The 12760-nt window shown below is 48.5% G+C and overlaps 6 pseudogenes; 2 read left to right on the top strand and 4 right to left on the bottom strand.

Moving 5' to 3' along the window:
- Window positions 1-396: 396 nt before the first annotated feature.
- Window positions 397-515, bottom strand: LOC143948718 (5S ribosomal RNA; annotated as a pseudogene).
- A 2668-nt stretch (window positions 516-3183) lies between these two features.
- On the bottom strand, window positions 3184-3302 carry LOC143955532 (5S ribosomal RNA; annotated as a pseudogene).
- Window positions 3303-3404: 102 nt separating this feature from the next.
- LOC143954089 (5S ribosomal RNA) lies at window positions 3405-3523 on the bottom strand (annotated as a pseudogene).
- A 317-nt stretch (window positions 3524-3840) lies between these two features.
- LOC143943256 (5S ribosomal RNA) lies at window positions 3841-3959 on the bottom strand (annotated as a pseudogene).
- A 2236-nt stretch (window positions 3960-6195) lies between these two features.
- LOC143947857 (5S ribosomal RNA) lies at window positions 6196-6314 on the top strand (annotated as a pseudogene).
- A 3145-nt stretch (window positions 6315-9459) lies between these two features.
- LOC143945150 (5S ribosomal RNA) lies at window positions 9460-9578 on the top strand (annotated as a pseudogene).
- The last annotated feature ends 3182 nt before the right edge of the window (window positions 9579-12760 follow it).

Raw genomic sequence — 12760 nt, 5'->3', positions numbered from 1 at the left:
CAAGTACTAACTAGGCACAACCCTTCTTAGCCTCTGAGATCAGAAGAGATAGGGTGCTTTCAGGGTGATGTGGCTGTAAGCGATCTCTTTAGGCACTCTCAACCCTCTTGACAAATGCCAAGATGATCCCTTTGGGAAACAAGCGAAAAAAACAGGTCAACACCAACAACATAAAAAGAAGCCTGCGGCATCTGGAAAACCCAGGCGGTCTCCCATCCAGGTACAAACCAGGCCCAACCCTGCTTAGCTTCTGAGACCAAACGAGATTGGGCGCTTTCAGGGTGTTGTGCCCGTAGGCAATTTCTTTGTGCACTCTCAACCCTCTTGACACATGCCAAGATGGTCACCTTGGGAAACAAGGGAAAAAAAACAGGTCAACGCGACAACATAATGAGAAGCCTACGGCACCTGGTATTCCCAAGCTTTCTCCCATCCAGGTACTAACCAGGCCCATCGCTGCTTAGCCTCTGAGATCAGATGAGATTAGGCTCTTTCAGGGTGATTTGGCTGTAGGCACTCTCTTTGGGCACTCTGAAGCCTCTTGACAAAGGCCAAGATGGTCACCTTGGGAAACAAGCTAAAAAAAACAGGTCAAAGCCAACAACATAAAAAGAAGCCTACGGCATCCAGTATTCCCAGGCGATCTCCCAATCAGGACACTAACCAGACCAGATCCTTCTATGGCACCTGGTCTTCCCAGGCAGTCTCCCATCCAGGTACTAACCAGGCCTGACGCTGCTTAGCCTCTGAAATCAGACGAGATTGGGTGCTTTCAGGTTGATGTGGCCGTAAGCGTTCTCTTCAAGACACGCCTAACCCTCTTGACAAACGCCAAGATGGTCGCCTTGAGAAACAAGCAAAAAAAACAGACAAAGCCAACAACATAAAAGGAAGCCTATGGGCTTACAGCGGACCTTAAAAGATGGGACCCACTAGCTCTGTCATGGTTCGGACGCTGTAATGTGTTGAAGATGAACGCGTTGCCACGACTTCTGTATCTACTACAAGCCTTACCTATCAAAATACCCCAGGCTTTCTTTCATGCGGTTCGCTCAATCTTTATCAAGTTCCTCTGGCGCGGAAAACATATGCGTATTGGTAGGGCAATGCTATTGCGACCGAAATTGCGGGGAGGTATTGGCTTCCCGGACCCTGCTCTATATTACACAGCGACGCACATGACACCGGTGGTTGACTGGTGCCGGTGTTCTGCCATATACTGTGCAGCCATGATATAGTGTCCGCTGTGTACTCCGAAGCTGAACGGCTCCTGCGCGGTGAGTGGAGGTGGTAGCCCCACCATCCAAGCGGACATAGGGTTGTGAATATTAGAGGGTCCCTCACAGGCGAGCTTAGCTCGCCACGCTTCGGGCTTTTATATTCTTACTCTATGTCCACTTGGATAGTGGGGATAGAACCTGTATTCATGCTCGCAATTTTCGGAATCTGTGTTGCTGTGTACTGTGCATGCGCAGTACACAGCGGACACTATCCGATGGGTGACCATATGTGATAAGACACCGGCATGGGGAACTGAAGCTATGGGTCAAGCTAGAGCAGGAGATGGCGCGGGTTCCACTGGCTGGTCTGCCTTGGGCGGGGAGGCCATTGGAGCCCTGTGTGACTACTCACCCGTTAATTGGCCCCTCGCTCGCCGAGATGGATAGTTTTTTTCACCTTTCCCATCTGACTAACTTCCCTTATCCTATGACCCCAATTATTGGACATCCTAGATTCCCTCCGGGCCTCTCTGACCAGGCCTTTACCAGGCAAGCCCCAAAAGGGCTTCTGAGAGCAGCCCTATTTCTTGGACCCACGGGCTTGATTCCCATGGGAACCATACTGCTAGAGTAAGTACCTGTTGCATTGGATAGCTGGAGAGCTAGACAGCTAATCCATTTCCTCGGATCACTACCTAACCATTCGTTCTTCTCTAGACAATTCCACCCCTTCGAGGAACTTTGCCTGGATGATGGCCCAATTCATGGTTCCCTCTCTAGGTCCTACCTAATCCTGACAGATGCACAATCCTCCACGGATCCACCCTTCCTAGCTAAATGGAAAAGGGACTTACAAACTACATTCTCCAAACCACAGAAGGACAGAATACTCTTTTTTGCCCATAAGTCGTCACTCTGCAGTAAATATCAGGAGATCTCATATAAGCTGATCACACGCTGGTATCGTACACCGGTGGTGTTGGCCAAAATATTCCCCGGTCAATCTGACCGCTGCTGTCGCTGTGGGCAACAGGCTGGCACCATTCTCCACATTTTCTGGGAATGCCCTAAATTACAAACATTCGGGCAGCCTGTCCTGAGACTCATCCACAAGTTCACAGACATTTCCTTAGCCAATGATCCCGCAGCAGTTCTTCTCAATCTAACTCCTATGTCGAGAAAGCGTTATCATAAGTCCTTACTTAAACATCTCCTCAAGGCAGCTAGGGCCTGCATCCCAAGTCAGTGGAAAGAGCAATCTGCTCCAATGGTGACCCAGTGGTTCGCAAGGGTAAATGATATTGAACGAATGGAAGACCTGACTGCCACAATGAGGGATAAAACGGAGGAGCATGGGAACAGATGGTTCTACTGGACCCAGTTTCGCTTTTCGGAAGAATACCTCCGCGAGACATAGTAAGCTCATGGTGATCGTTGGAGATCGCTGTTCCAAACGTTGGACAGCTGATGAGCTGGTGAGCCGAGGGCGTCTCTTGCTCCCTGGGAGGGGACCCCATCCTATCCACTCTACCCACGACACCCCCTTACCCCTTCTTTTCCTTTTCTGCCATTTCCTTCCCCAATCTTCTCTTTCCCCTTCTCCCTCCTTTCAGTTCTACTATTTCCCTTCTTAACTCAAAAAAGGGAAAAGAAAATGGTATGTTCCGACCCCATTTGACTACTACACAATACTCTTCCTCTATCTATGGATATCTAAACTCTTCGAAGGTAGCAGGGCTAGTATCAATAATATTTTAAGTGGTAGAGGATCCCAACGAGATGGAGCTTTAATCTCATCTTGATATGACCGCAAAGCTGTACACGTGCTATTCACCTCTGACTTCTTACCATTGGCTCTGATATCCATGCAATATGATCGTTTGTTTGTAACTATTTGTATCACACATTCTGTGAAGTTGCCTTTGCATTGCATGTCGCATACTACTAAATAAAAAATAAAAAAAGCCTATGGCACCTGGTATTCCCAGGCGGTCTCCCATCCAGGTACTAACCAGGCCCGACACTGTTTAGCATCCTAGATCAGACGAGATTGGGCGCTTTCAGGGTGATGGGGCCGTAGGTGATCTCTTCGGGCACTCTCAACCCTCTTGACAAACGCCAAGATGGTCACCTTGGGAAACAAGTGAAAAAAAAAAACAGGTCAAGGCCAACAACATAAAAAGAAGCCTACAGCACCTAGTATTCCCAGGTGGTCTCCAATCCAGGTACTAGCAAGGCCCAACCCTGTTTAGCTTCTGAGATCAGAGGAGATCAGGCGCTTTCAGGGTAATGTGCCCATAGGCAATCTCTTTGGGCATTCTCAACCCTCTTGACAAATGCCAAGATAGTCACCTTGAGATACAAGCGAAAAAAAACAGGTCAATGTCAACAACATAAAAAGAAGAATACGGCACCTGGTATTCCAACGCCATCTCCCATCCAGGTACTAACTAGGCCCAACCCTTCTTAGCCTCAGAGAAGAGATAGGGCTCTTTCAGGGTGATGCTGCTGTAAGCGATCTCTTTGGGCACTCTCATCCCTCTTGACAAATGCCAAGATGGTCACCTTGGGAAACAAAAAAAAAAAAAAAAAACGAATCAACGCCAACAACATAAAAATAAGCCTACAATAACTGGTATTCCCAGGTGGTCTCCCATCCAGGTACTAACCAGGCCCGACTCTTCTTAGCCTCCAAGATCAGACGAGATTGGGTGCTTTCAGAGTGATGTGGCCATAGGCAATCTCTTCAGGCACTCTCAACCCTCTTGACAAACACTAAGATAGTCACTTTGGGAAACAAGCGGAAAAAAAACAGGTCAACGCCAACAACATAAAAAGAAGTCTACGACACCTGGTATTCCCAGGCGGTCTCCCCTCCAGGTACTAACAAGGCCTGACTCTTCTTAGCTTCCAACATCAAACGTGATCGGGTGCTTGCAGGGTGATGTGCCTGTAGGCAATCTCTTCAGGCACTTTCAACCCTCTTGACAAACGCCAAGATGGTCACCTTGGGAAACAAGCAAAAAAAATAAAAATAAGTCGGAAGCTTGAGACAATACGGCCCGAGTCCTCAATTTAATCCATGCGGCGCATGTACAGGGAAGGCCCTTGCTTATGTTGTCAACGGACGTGGAGAAGGCCTTTGACAGGGTGGCCTGGCACTTTATGCAGGCCACCCTGGAACATATAGGTCCAATATATATAGAAAGGCCAGTATGGTGGCCTGAAATTATGGGAGGAGCCCGGTGGAATATATAACCAGCCGTCCGCCCGTCTTCCTCGTCGGTTCCGGTGCGCGATACCCGCCCACCCATCCCCTTTATCAGGGCATTTCTCTAAGCATACTCCTCAAGTGAGTACTCATTTCACCCATTTCATATTCGTTTCATTTTAAGGTATGCCCCCTTATTTTGGCATACCGTACGTTAGACCAGGGCACACTTTCAGGTCCATTTCAAGTAAGCGAGTTTATGTTAACCTTGTTTGTCATCCTTATCCGTATCGGTCTGAGGGCTCTGGACCATAAATATATATATATATCCAATGCAACAGGTACTTGCTCTAGCAGTATGGTCCCCATGGGAATCAAGCCCGTGGGTGCAAGAAATAGGGCTTCTCTCAGAAGCCCTTTCGGGGCTTGCCTGGTAAAGGCCTGGTCAGACAGGCCCGGAGGGAATCTAGGATGTCCAATAATTGGGGTCATAGGAGAAGGGAGGTTAGTCAGGTGGGAAAGGTGAAAAAAACTATCCATCTCGGCGAGCGAGGGGCCAATTAACGGGTGAGTAGTCACACAGGGCTCCAATGGCCTCCCCGGCCCAAGGCAGACCATCCAGTGGAACCCGCGCCATCTCCTGCTCTAGCTTGACCCATAGCTTCAGTTCCCCATGCCGGTGTCTTATCACATATGGTCCCCCATCGGATAGTGTCCGCTGTGTACTGCGCATGCGCAGTACACAGCAACACAGATTCCGAAAATTGCCGAGCATGAACGGCGCCTGCGCACTGAGTCCAGGTTCTATCCCCACTATCCAAGTGGACATAGAGTAAGAATATAAAAGAGCCGAGCGCAGCGAGGCCAAGCCCGAAGCGTGGCGAGCGAAGCTCGCCTGCGAGGGGCCCTCTAATATTCACAACCCTATGTCCACTTGGATGGTGGGGCTACCACCTCCACTCACCGCGCATGAAAATCTCCGAAGCTTCGTCTGCTCCGTACTGCGCATGCGCAGTACGGCGCAGACACTATATCATGGCCGGACAGTATATGGCAGAACACCGTCACCAGTCAACACCGGTGTCATGTGCGTCGCTGTGTAATATAGAGCAGGGTCCGGGAAGCCAATACCTCCCCGCAATTTCGGTCGCAATAGCATTGCCCTACCAATACGCATATGTTTTCCGCGCCAGAGGAACTTGATAAAGATTGAGCGAACCGCATGAAAGAAAGTCTGGGGTATTTTGATAGGTAAGGCTTGTAGTAGATACAGAAGTCGTGGCAACGCGTTCATCTTCAACACATTACAGCGTCCGAACCATGACAGAGCAAGTGGGTCCCATCTTTTAGGGTCCACTGTAAGCCCATAGGCTTCTTTTTATGTTGTTGGCTTTGACCTGTTTTTTTTGCTTGTTTCTCAAGGCGACCATCTTGCCGTTTGTCAAGAGGGTTGGGCGTGTCTTGAAGAGAAAGCTTACGGCCACATCAACCTGAAAGCACCCGATCTCGTCTGATTTCAGAGGCTAAGCAGCGTCAGGCCTGGTTAGTACCTGGATGGGAGACTGCCTGGGAAGACCAGGTGCCATAGAAGGATCTGGTCTGGTTAGTGTCTTGATTGGGAGATCACCTGGGAATACTGGATGCCGTAGGCTTCTTTTTATGTTGTTGGCTTTGACCTGTTTTTTTTAGCTTGTTTCCCAAGGTGACCATCTTGGCCTTTGTCAAGAGGCTTCCGAGTGCCCAAAGAGAGTGCCCAAAGAGAGTGCCTACGGCCAAATCACCCTGAAAGAGCTCAATCTCATCTGATCTCGAAGGCTAAGCAGCGATGGGCCTGGTTATTTCCTGGATGGGAGACAGCTTGGGAATACCAGGTGCCGTAGGCTTCTCATTATGTTGTCGGCATTGACCTGTTTTATTTTCCCTTGTTTCCCAAGGTGACCATCTTGGCATGTGTCAAGAGGGTTGAGAGTGCACAAAGAAATTGCCTACGAGCACAACAACCTGAAAGCGCCCAATCTCGCTTGGTCTCAGAGGCTAAGCAGGGTTGGGCCTGGTTTGTACCTGGATGGGAGACCGCCTGGGTTTTCCAGATGCCGCAGGCTTCTTTTTATGTTGTTGGTGTTGACCAGTTTTTTTCGCTTGTTTCCCAAAGTGATCATCTTGGCATTTGTCAAGAGGGTTGAGAGTGCCTAAAGAGATCGCTTACAGCCACATCACCCTAAAAGCACCCTATCTCTTCTGATCTCAGAGGCTAAGAAGGGTTGGGCCTAGTTAGTACTTGAATGGGAGACGGCCTTGGAATACCAGGTGCCGTATTCTTCTTTTTATGTTGTTGGCGTTGACCTGTTTTTTTTCGCTTGTTTCCCAGGGTTTTGTCATTTTTCAAGAGGGATGAGAGTGCCCAAAGAGATTGCCTATGGACACATCACCCTGAAAGCGCCCAATCTCTGCTGATCTCAGAGGCTAGAAAGGGACGTGCCTTGTTAATACCTGGATGGGAGACCGCATGGAAATACTAGGTGCGGTAGGCTTCTTTTTATGTTGTTGGCATTGACTTGTTTTTTTTGTTTGTTTCCCAAGGTGACCATCTTGGCGTTTGTCAAGAGGGTTGAGCGTGCCTAAAAAAATCTACTATGGCTGCATCACCCTGAAAGAGCCAAATCTCATTTGATCTCAGAGGCTAAGCAGGTTTGGGACCTGGTTAGTACCTGGATGGGAGACCGCCTGGGATTTCTTGATGCCATAGGCTTTTTTTTTAAGTTGTTGGCATTGACTTATTTTTTATTTTTTGTTTTATTCTTTTACTAAGTATAAGTAGAACAACATAAATGTAACAGTCAACCATACAGCATGACCCAGGGTCACAATTACATGGTAACAAAAAATAGGCAGCCAAATAACTCTGGGTTCTCAGAGGGGAGTCCTAGAGTTTCATGCAGAAAAGAGAGAAACCCCACCTTCGACATGTAGTACAGTATAACTAATGCAGCTCCGTTCGGACAAATGTAATCATGGAGAACAACTGGGACCACAGCGAGCCAGCTTATCATGACCTACGTGAACCAGAGTAAAATATGAGCCGGTCGTGTCCAGAACCCTGGGGTTCTTCTGGGTCCCAAAGGCTAGTAAGGAGACAAGGCATAGTCAAAAGGGAGGACGGGTGAAGAAGAGAGTGCAAAGACGGAGAGAGAGGAGGGGGGGGATGGCGGCGGGGAAAAATAGAAAAATAAAGACAAAAAGGGAGGGGGGGGGGAATGCCACCCAGGGCAGACATGGCCTACGTAGGTAAACGTTAAATGTTCACCTCCCGAATGTAGTCTCAAGTACCTGTATCAAGGCTGTTCGGTCAAGTGTAGAAGGCACGCTGCTGGGTTGTCTGCGATATCTACATTTCTGGGAGTTTTTATCATCCCGGTCACCTCCACCCAAAAGTTCCTCAAGGCCGGGCATGCCCAGAAAATGTGTCCCATGGTCCCCGTATCTGAATTGCACCTCCAACAAACATCCGGGATTGATCTATTCCTTTTATTCAGAAGGTATGGGACTCTATACCAGCGTGAGACTATCTTGTATCCTGATTCTTGATATTGGTTTGCGATGGAAGCTTTATGTACTAAGTTCAGGATCTTCCCTATCTGTTGTGGGGTAAATGTGATGCCAAATGCAATCTCCCATTTGTGGATAAATGGTGGGGTCGACTCTTCCTCCTGACTACTTAATAGGTTGTACAGGAGGGAGAGGGTGTGTCGCACAGGTTCCTTTTTGTGACAGATGGATTCATAGGGCGTCAGGTCTCTAGGAGTGTAGGGGGCCCTTTGTATGGCCAGAAGAAAGTGACGAAGTTGATAAGCATTAAACAAGTCAAGCGGAGGGTCAGAAAGCTTGGCGACAGTTTGCGTGGTCGGGAGCCCTCCCGAGGGCCACACCTCTCTCAGACGCTGTTTCCCCACCACTGTCAACTGTCGCAGTTTCTTGTTGGTAAATCCCGGTGGGAAGTCTGGATTACCTATAACCGGAGTCATTGGTGACTGCAGTGGAGCAATGTGTGTGCAGCGGAACAACCTCCGCACAACAGCCAACGTAGCTCCCACTACGGGGTGATCTCTGAGGTCTTTTGGTAGGGAGGACAGGAGCCACGGGGAGGTCAATAGGGGAATGGATCCATCCTCAATCTCCATCTCCACCCACTGCTTGTGTGGGCCATTACAATGCCAATCAACGACTCTCGCTAGCAGAGTCGCTCTGTTGTATTGTCTCAGATCTGGGAGACCCAGACCCCCCTTGTCCTTTGGTCTGGCAAGCAATTGCAAACGGGCTCTGGGCAGTTTGCGCGCCCAAATAAAGTCCCGGAGCAGCACCTGCAGTTGTCTGAAAAAAATTGGGGGTAACCGGATCGGTAATGTCTGGAACAAGTATAAGATCCGCGGGAGGGCCGTCATTTTGAATGCATTACAGCGCCCGAACCGGGTCAGTGTTAAAACATGCCAGTTTCCCAAATCAGATTTCAGTCTATTCAGGAGAGGGACAAAATTAAGCGGGTACAATTGCGCCAAATCCGCTGCGATGTCAACGCCCAGGTAACGTCTAGATTTTTCAGCTCAGTAGAATGGAAAAGCGGAGCGTAGCCTCCTGGCCTCACCATCCGGGACCGATATATTCAATACAGCCGACGGTGCAATTGATTTTATAGTTTGATAGGCTGCCGTATCGCCGGAGAGCCGCGAGTATATTGGGAAGGGAAATGTGTGGATTGGAGACGAAAAAAATTAGATCGTCAGCGCATGCCGCAATTTTGTGGTGTGCCGAGGGTTTGGATATGCCAGTAATATTCGGGTCATTCCAAACGTGACACATAAGTGGTTCCAGTGTCAGAATTAAAATTAGGGGAGACAGAGGGCACCCCTGCCTCGTCCCATTAGTGATGGGGAAAGAGTCCGAGCACTCTGAAAGCACCCAATCTCGTTTGAACTTGGAGGCTAAGAAGAGTCAGGCCTGGTTAGTACCTGGATGGGAGTGCCTGAAGAGCTCGCCTATGGCCACATAACCCTGAAAGCACCAGATCTCGTCTGATCTCAGAGACTAAACAGGGTCGGGCCTTGTTAATACCTGGATGGGGGACCACCTGGGAATACTAGGTGCTGTAGACTTCTTCTCATGTTGTTGGCGTTGACTTGATTTTTTTGTTTGTTTCCCAAGGTGACCATATTGGCGTTAGTCAAGGTTGAGAGTGCCTGAAGAAATCTCCTACGGCCACACCACCCTGAAAGAGCCCAAACTCATCTGATCTCAGAGGCTAAGCAGGATTGGGACCAGTTTAGTACCTGGATGGGAGACCGCCTGGGATGTCCAGATGCCGTAGGCTTCTTTTTATGTTGTTGCCGTTGACCTATTTTTTTCCGCTTGTTTCCAAGGTGACCATCTTGGTGTTTGTCAAGAGAGTTGAGAGTGCCTGAAGATATTGGCTACGGCCACATCACCCTGAATCTGTTCCATCTTGTCTGATCTTGGAGGCTAAGCAGGGTCAGGCCTGGTTAATGCCTGGATGGGAGACCGCCTGGGAATACCAGGTGTCGTAGGCTTCTTTTTTTTTTTTTATATAATTTTATTTTTATATAATTTTTTCTCCAAATAGGGGAAGACGGTCCCCCGAGTACATAATGCAACAGAGAAATACAGAGCAAAAAGCAGCTGAACAATACTTGATACAGGTATATTCGCAACTGTGAGTCTGCCTTCCATCAATCACAATGATTCGAGGCACGGATAAAGTACTGTACCAAGATCCAGGGTCACACAAACCCCAGGTCCCTCCAGCATAATCCATCCAGAGGGGGGTGTGGGGCTGTCATTCCCAATTTTCCACTTTTTCCAAAAGAGAGAGGGGGTGGAGGGGGTGAGAGATAGGGGAGGAAGGCAGAAAAGAGAAGGATTGAAAGATCAGGAAAGGAGAAGAGGGGACGAGACACGATGGCAGCCACTGTCCAAGGGGACAGTCAAGGAAAGCTCAGAGCACTAAGGCGATAGCAGGCGACATCCTTCCAGCGAGAATATAAAGGTATTCTAGATGTCTCAGGTTTGTTTAAAAAATTCTTGTTTACCTTGTGATGTGAGGATCAAGTCCTCCATTTTTTTTAATGTCCTCTATTTTCCTAAGCCAGTGAGTAATGAAAGGGGGGCAACATTTTTTCCAATAGAGAGGGATGCAGGATTACGCCGCATTTATCACATGCCGTAAAATTGATTTTTTTGTACTTCTTAATGGGAATCTGTGAATGGTGCAAGAGAAAGAATGCAGCCTCTTCCTGGATGGAGAAGTCTGTGAATTTTTGTGTTATGCATCGGATCTCTGTCCAGAAGTCCACCAAGCTGGGGCAGGACCAAAAAATGTGCAGCAACATGCCCTCTTCTTCTCCACACCTCCAGCATATGTTCGAGGAAGAGGGGAAACATTTCTGCAGCTTTGATGGTGTCAAATACCACCTGGTGAAAAGTTTAAAATTCGTCTCCTGTATCTTCGTGCACAGCGACATTTTGAGAGCCAAAGTAATAATGCGTTGTCTCTGTGCTGGGGAAAATGAGCAATTAAGGTCCTTTTCCCAGTTGGACAGACATGTTAAGTGTGGGTAATCTGTTTGAGAGAGAATGTGGGCCAAAGGGCCTTCGCTCCTGCATAGAGTCTCAAACTCCGTCTGAGGGCGGGCGAACGTTTGAGGATTGGGGATGGAATGGAGAAAATGATGTCGTTGCGCCGCTCTCCAAAAAGGCAGTTGGAAAAGCTCTGTCGGATCTGTTAGGGTTGAGAAAGAAGGCCATTTTCCATCAATGACGAATTTAGACGCATTGTCTAGGTTGGAATTTCTAAGTGGGTCCCCAGTTCAAAGGTTGGATGGCCACGTATAGGGAATAGGGGGGAAGTCAAAGACGTGAGTGTGTTTTGGGTAGCGATCAGGTGACTGACTTTCAACTAAGCCCCTATAGTGGGATGTGACATAAATTCTGTGGGTAAATACTTATAGCACCACATGGCGCTTCTTAGCGGAATTCGGGAGTGAGCTTAGAAAGTTTGTTTCGATTCCAGTCCAGGAGCGTGGTCGGACCAAGTAATATGGCCAATGGAGGAAGAGCTCACCAAGTGCAGTTGGTCATGTGGAATCAAGAAGAAGTCTATCCTCAAGTATGATTTGTGAGGGGAAGAGCAAAAAGAGTAGTCCCTTTCCCCAGAGTGTTGCAGACGACAGACATCAACTAATTGGTCATTCAGTAAACACTTAGTAATCCGCTTTCTAGAGGAAATGAGGAGCGAGGAGCAAGAGGCAGAAGTGTCAACCGATGGTGAAAGGGGACATTAAAGTCCCCACCTAATATCAACTGGCCCTCCCGAAAGTCACATAATCTGTGCAGGGTAGTTCTGAGGAACGTGTCTTGGTGATCATTGGGAGCGTACACAGTGGCAAATGTAAAAAGGCGCTCTCCAATGTGGCCCCTAAGAAAAAGATATCGGCCCCCAGGGTCTACCAGAGAATCCTGGAGATCCCAGGGGAGCCTGCTAGAGATCAGAATGGAGACTCCTTTGGTCTTAGAGGAGGGGTTAGTAGAGTGGTAGACCTTAGGGAAGGATCTCGACCATAGAAAGGGGAGGCTAGTATTTTTAAAATGTGTTTCTTGTATAAAGGCCACATCAGTACAGGAAGTCTTCAGTTCTCACAGGAGGATCCACCGTTTTTCAGGGGAGTTCAGTCCCTTAACGTTTAGAGAGGCGACCTTGACTGAGTCTGCCATCGCTCCTCGGGGAGGGGGAGGGGGACGTCAGAGAAAAGCAAAGAAAGTTGAACCAAGGTAGGTTTTGGGTAGGTAATGCATGGCGGGAACTAAGGGGGAGAAAGGAAGGGCAAATGGAAGGAAAGGTTAAGGGAAAAAGAGGCCGGGCACCTCAACCCCAGGGGGAGAGGGAAATTACGGGTTGTCCGCACTCAACAGTACAGGAAGGGTATACTAAAACAGCACAATTATGCTATAGCGCTTACCAGATGTACACTGGGTTTAAAGCGCTGTCCTACTTGGGTTGGTGGGTAGACTGGTCGGAGAGGGAGCCCCCGAATCCTAGTCCCCCCAGTCCCGGCAGTGGTAAATGTCACGTCTGATACCGGTATGCAAATAAAAAGACAATCAGTAACATCATAGAACCAAAAAACAATAGTATAAACAAAACAGAGGTAGAGCATATAACTGTCAGCACTGAGGGGTCTCCTCGGCTCGCCCTAAACATAGGCATGCACGAGGGAGCCCGTCACAACAGAAAAGGCATCACAGAATTGGATCCACCACCCCC

The sequence above is a fragment of the Lithobates pipiens genome, unplaced genomic scaffold (assembly GCF_037356315.1).
Source record: "Lithobates pipiens isolate NorthernLeopardFrog02 unplaced genomic scaffold, aLitPip1_a1.2 Scaffold_10, whole genome shotgun sequence".
Classification (NCBI taxonomy): domain Eukaryota; kingdom Metazoa; phylum Chordata; class Amphibia; order Anura; family Ranidae; genus Lithobates; species Lithobates pipiens.
This window is presented reverse-complemented; position numbering and strand designations above follow the sequence as displayed.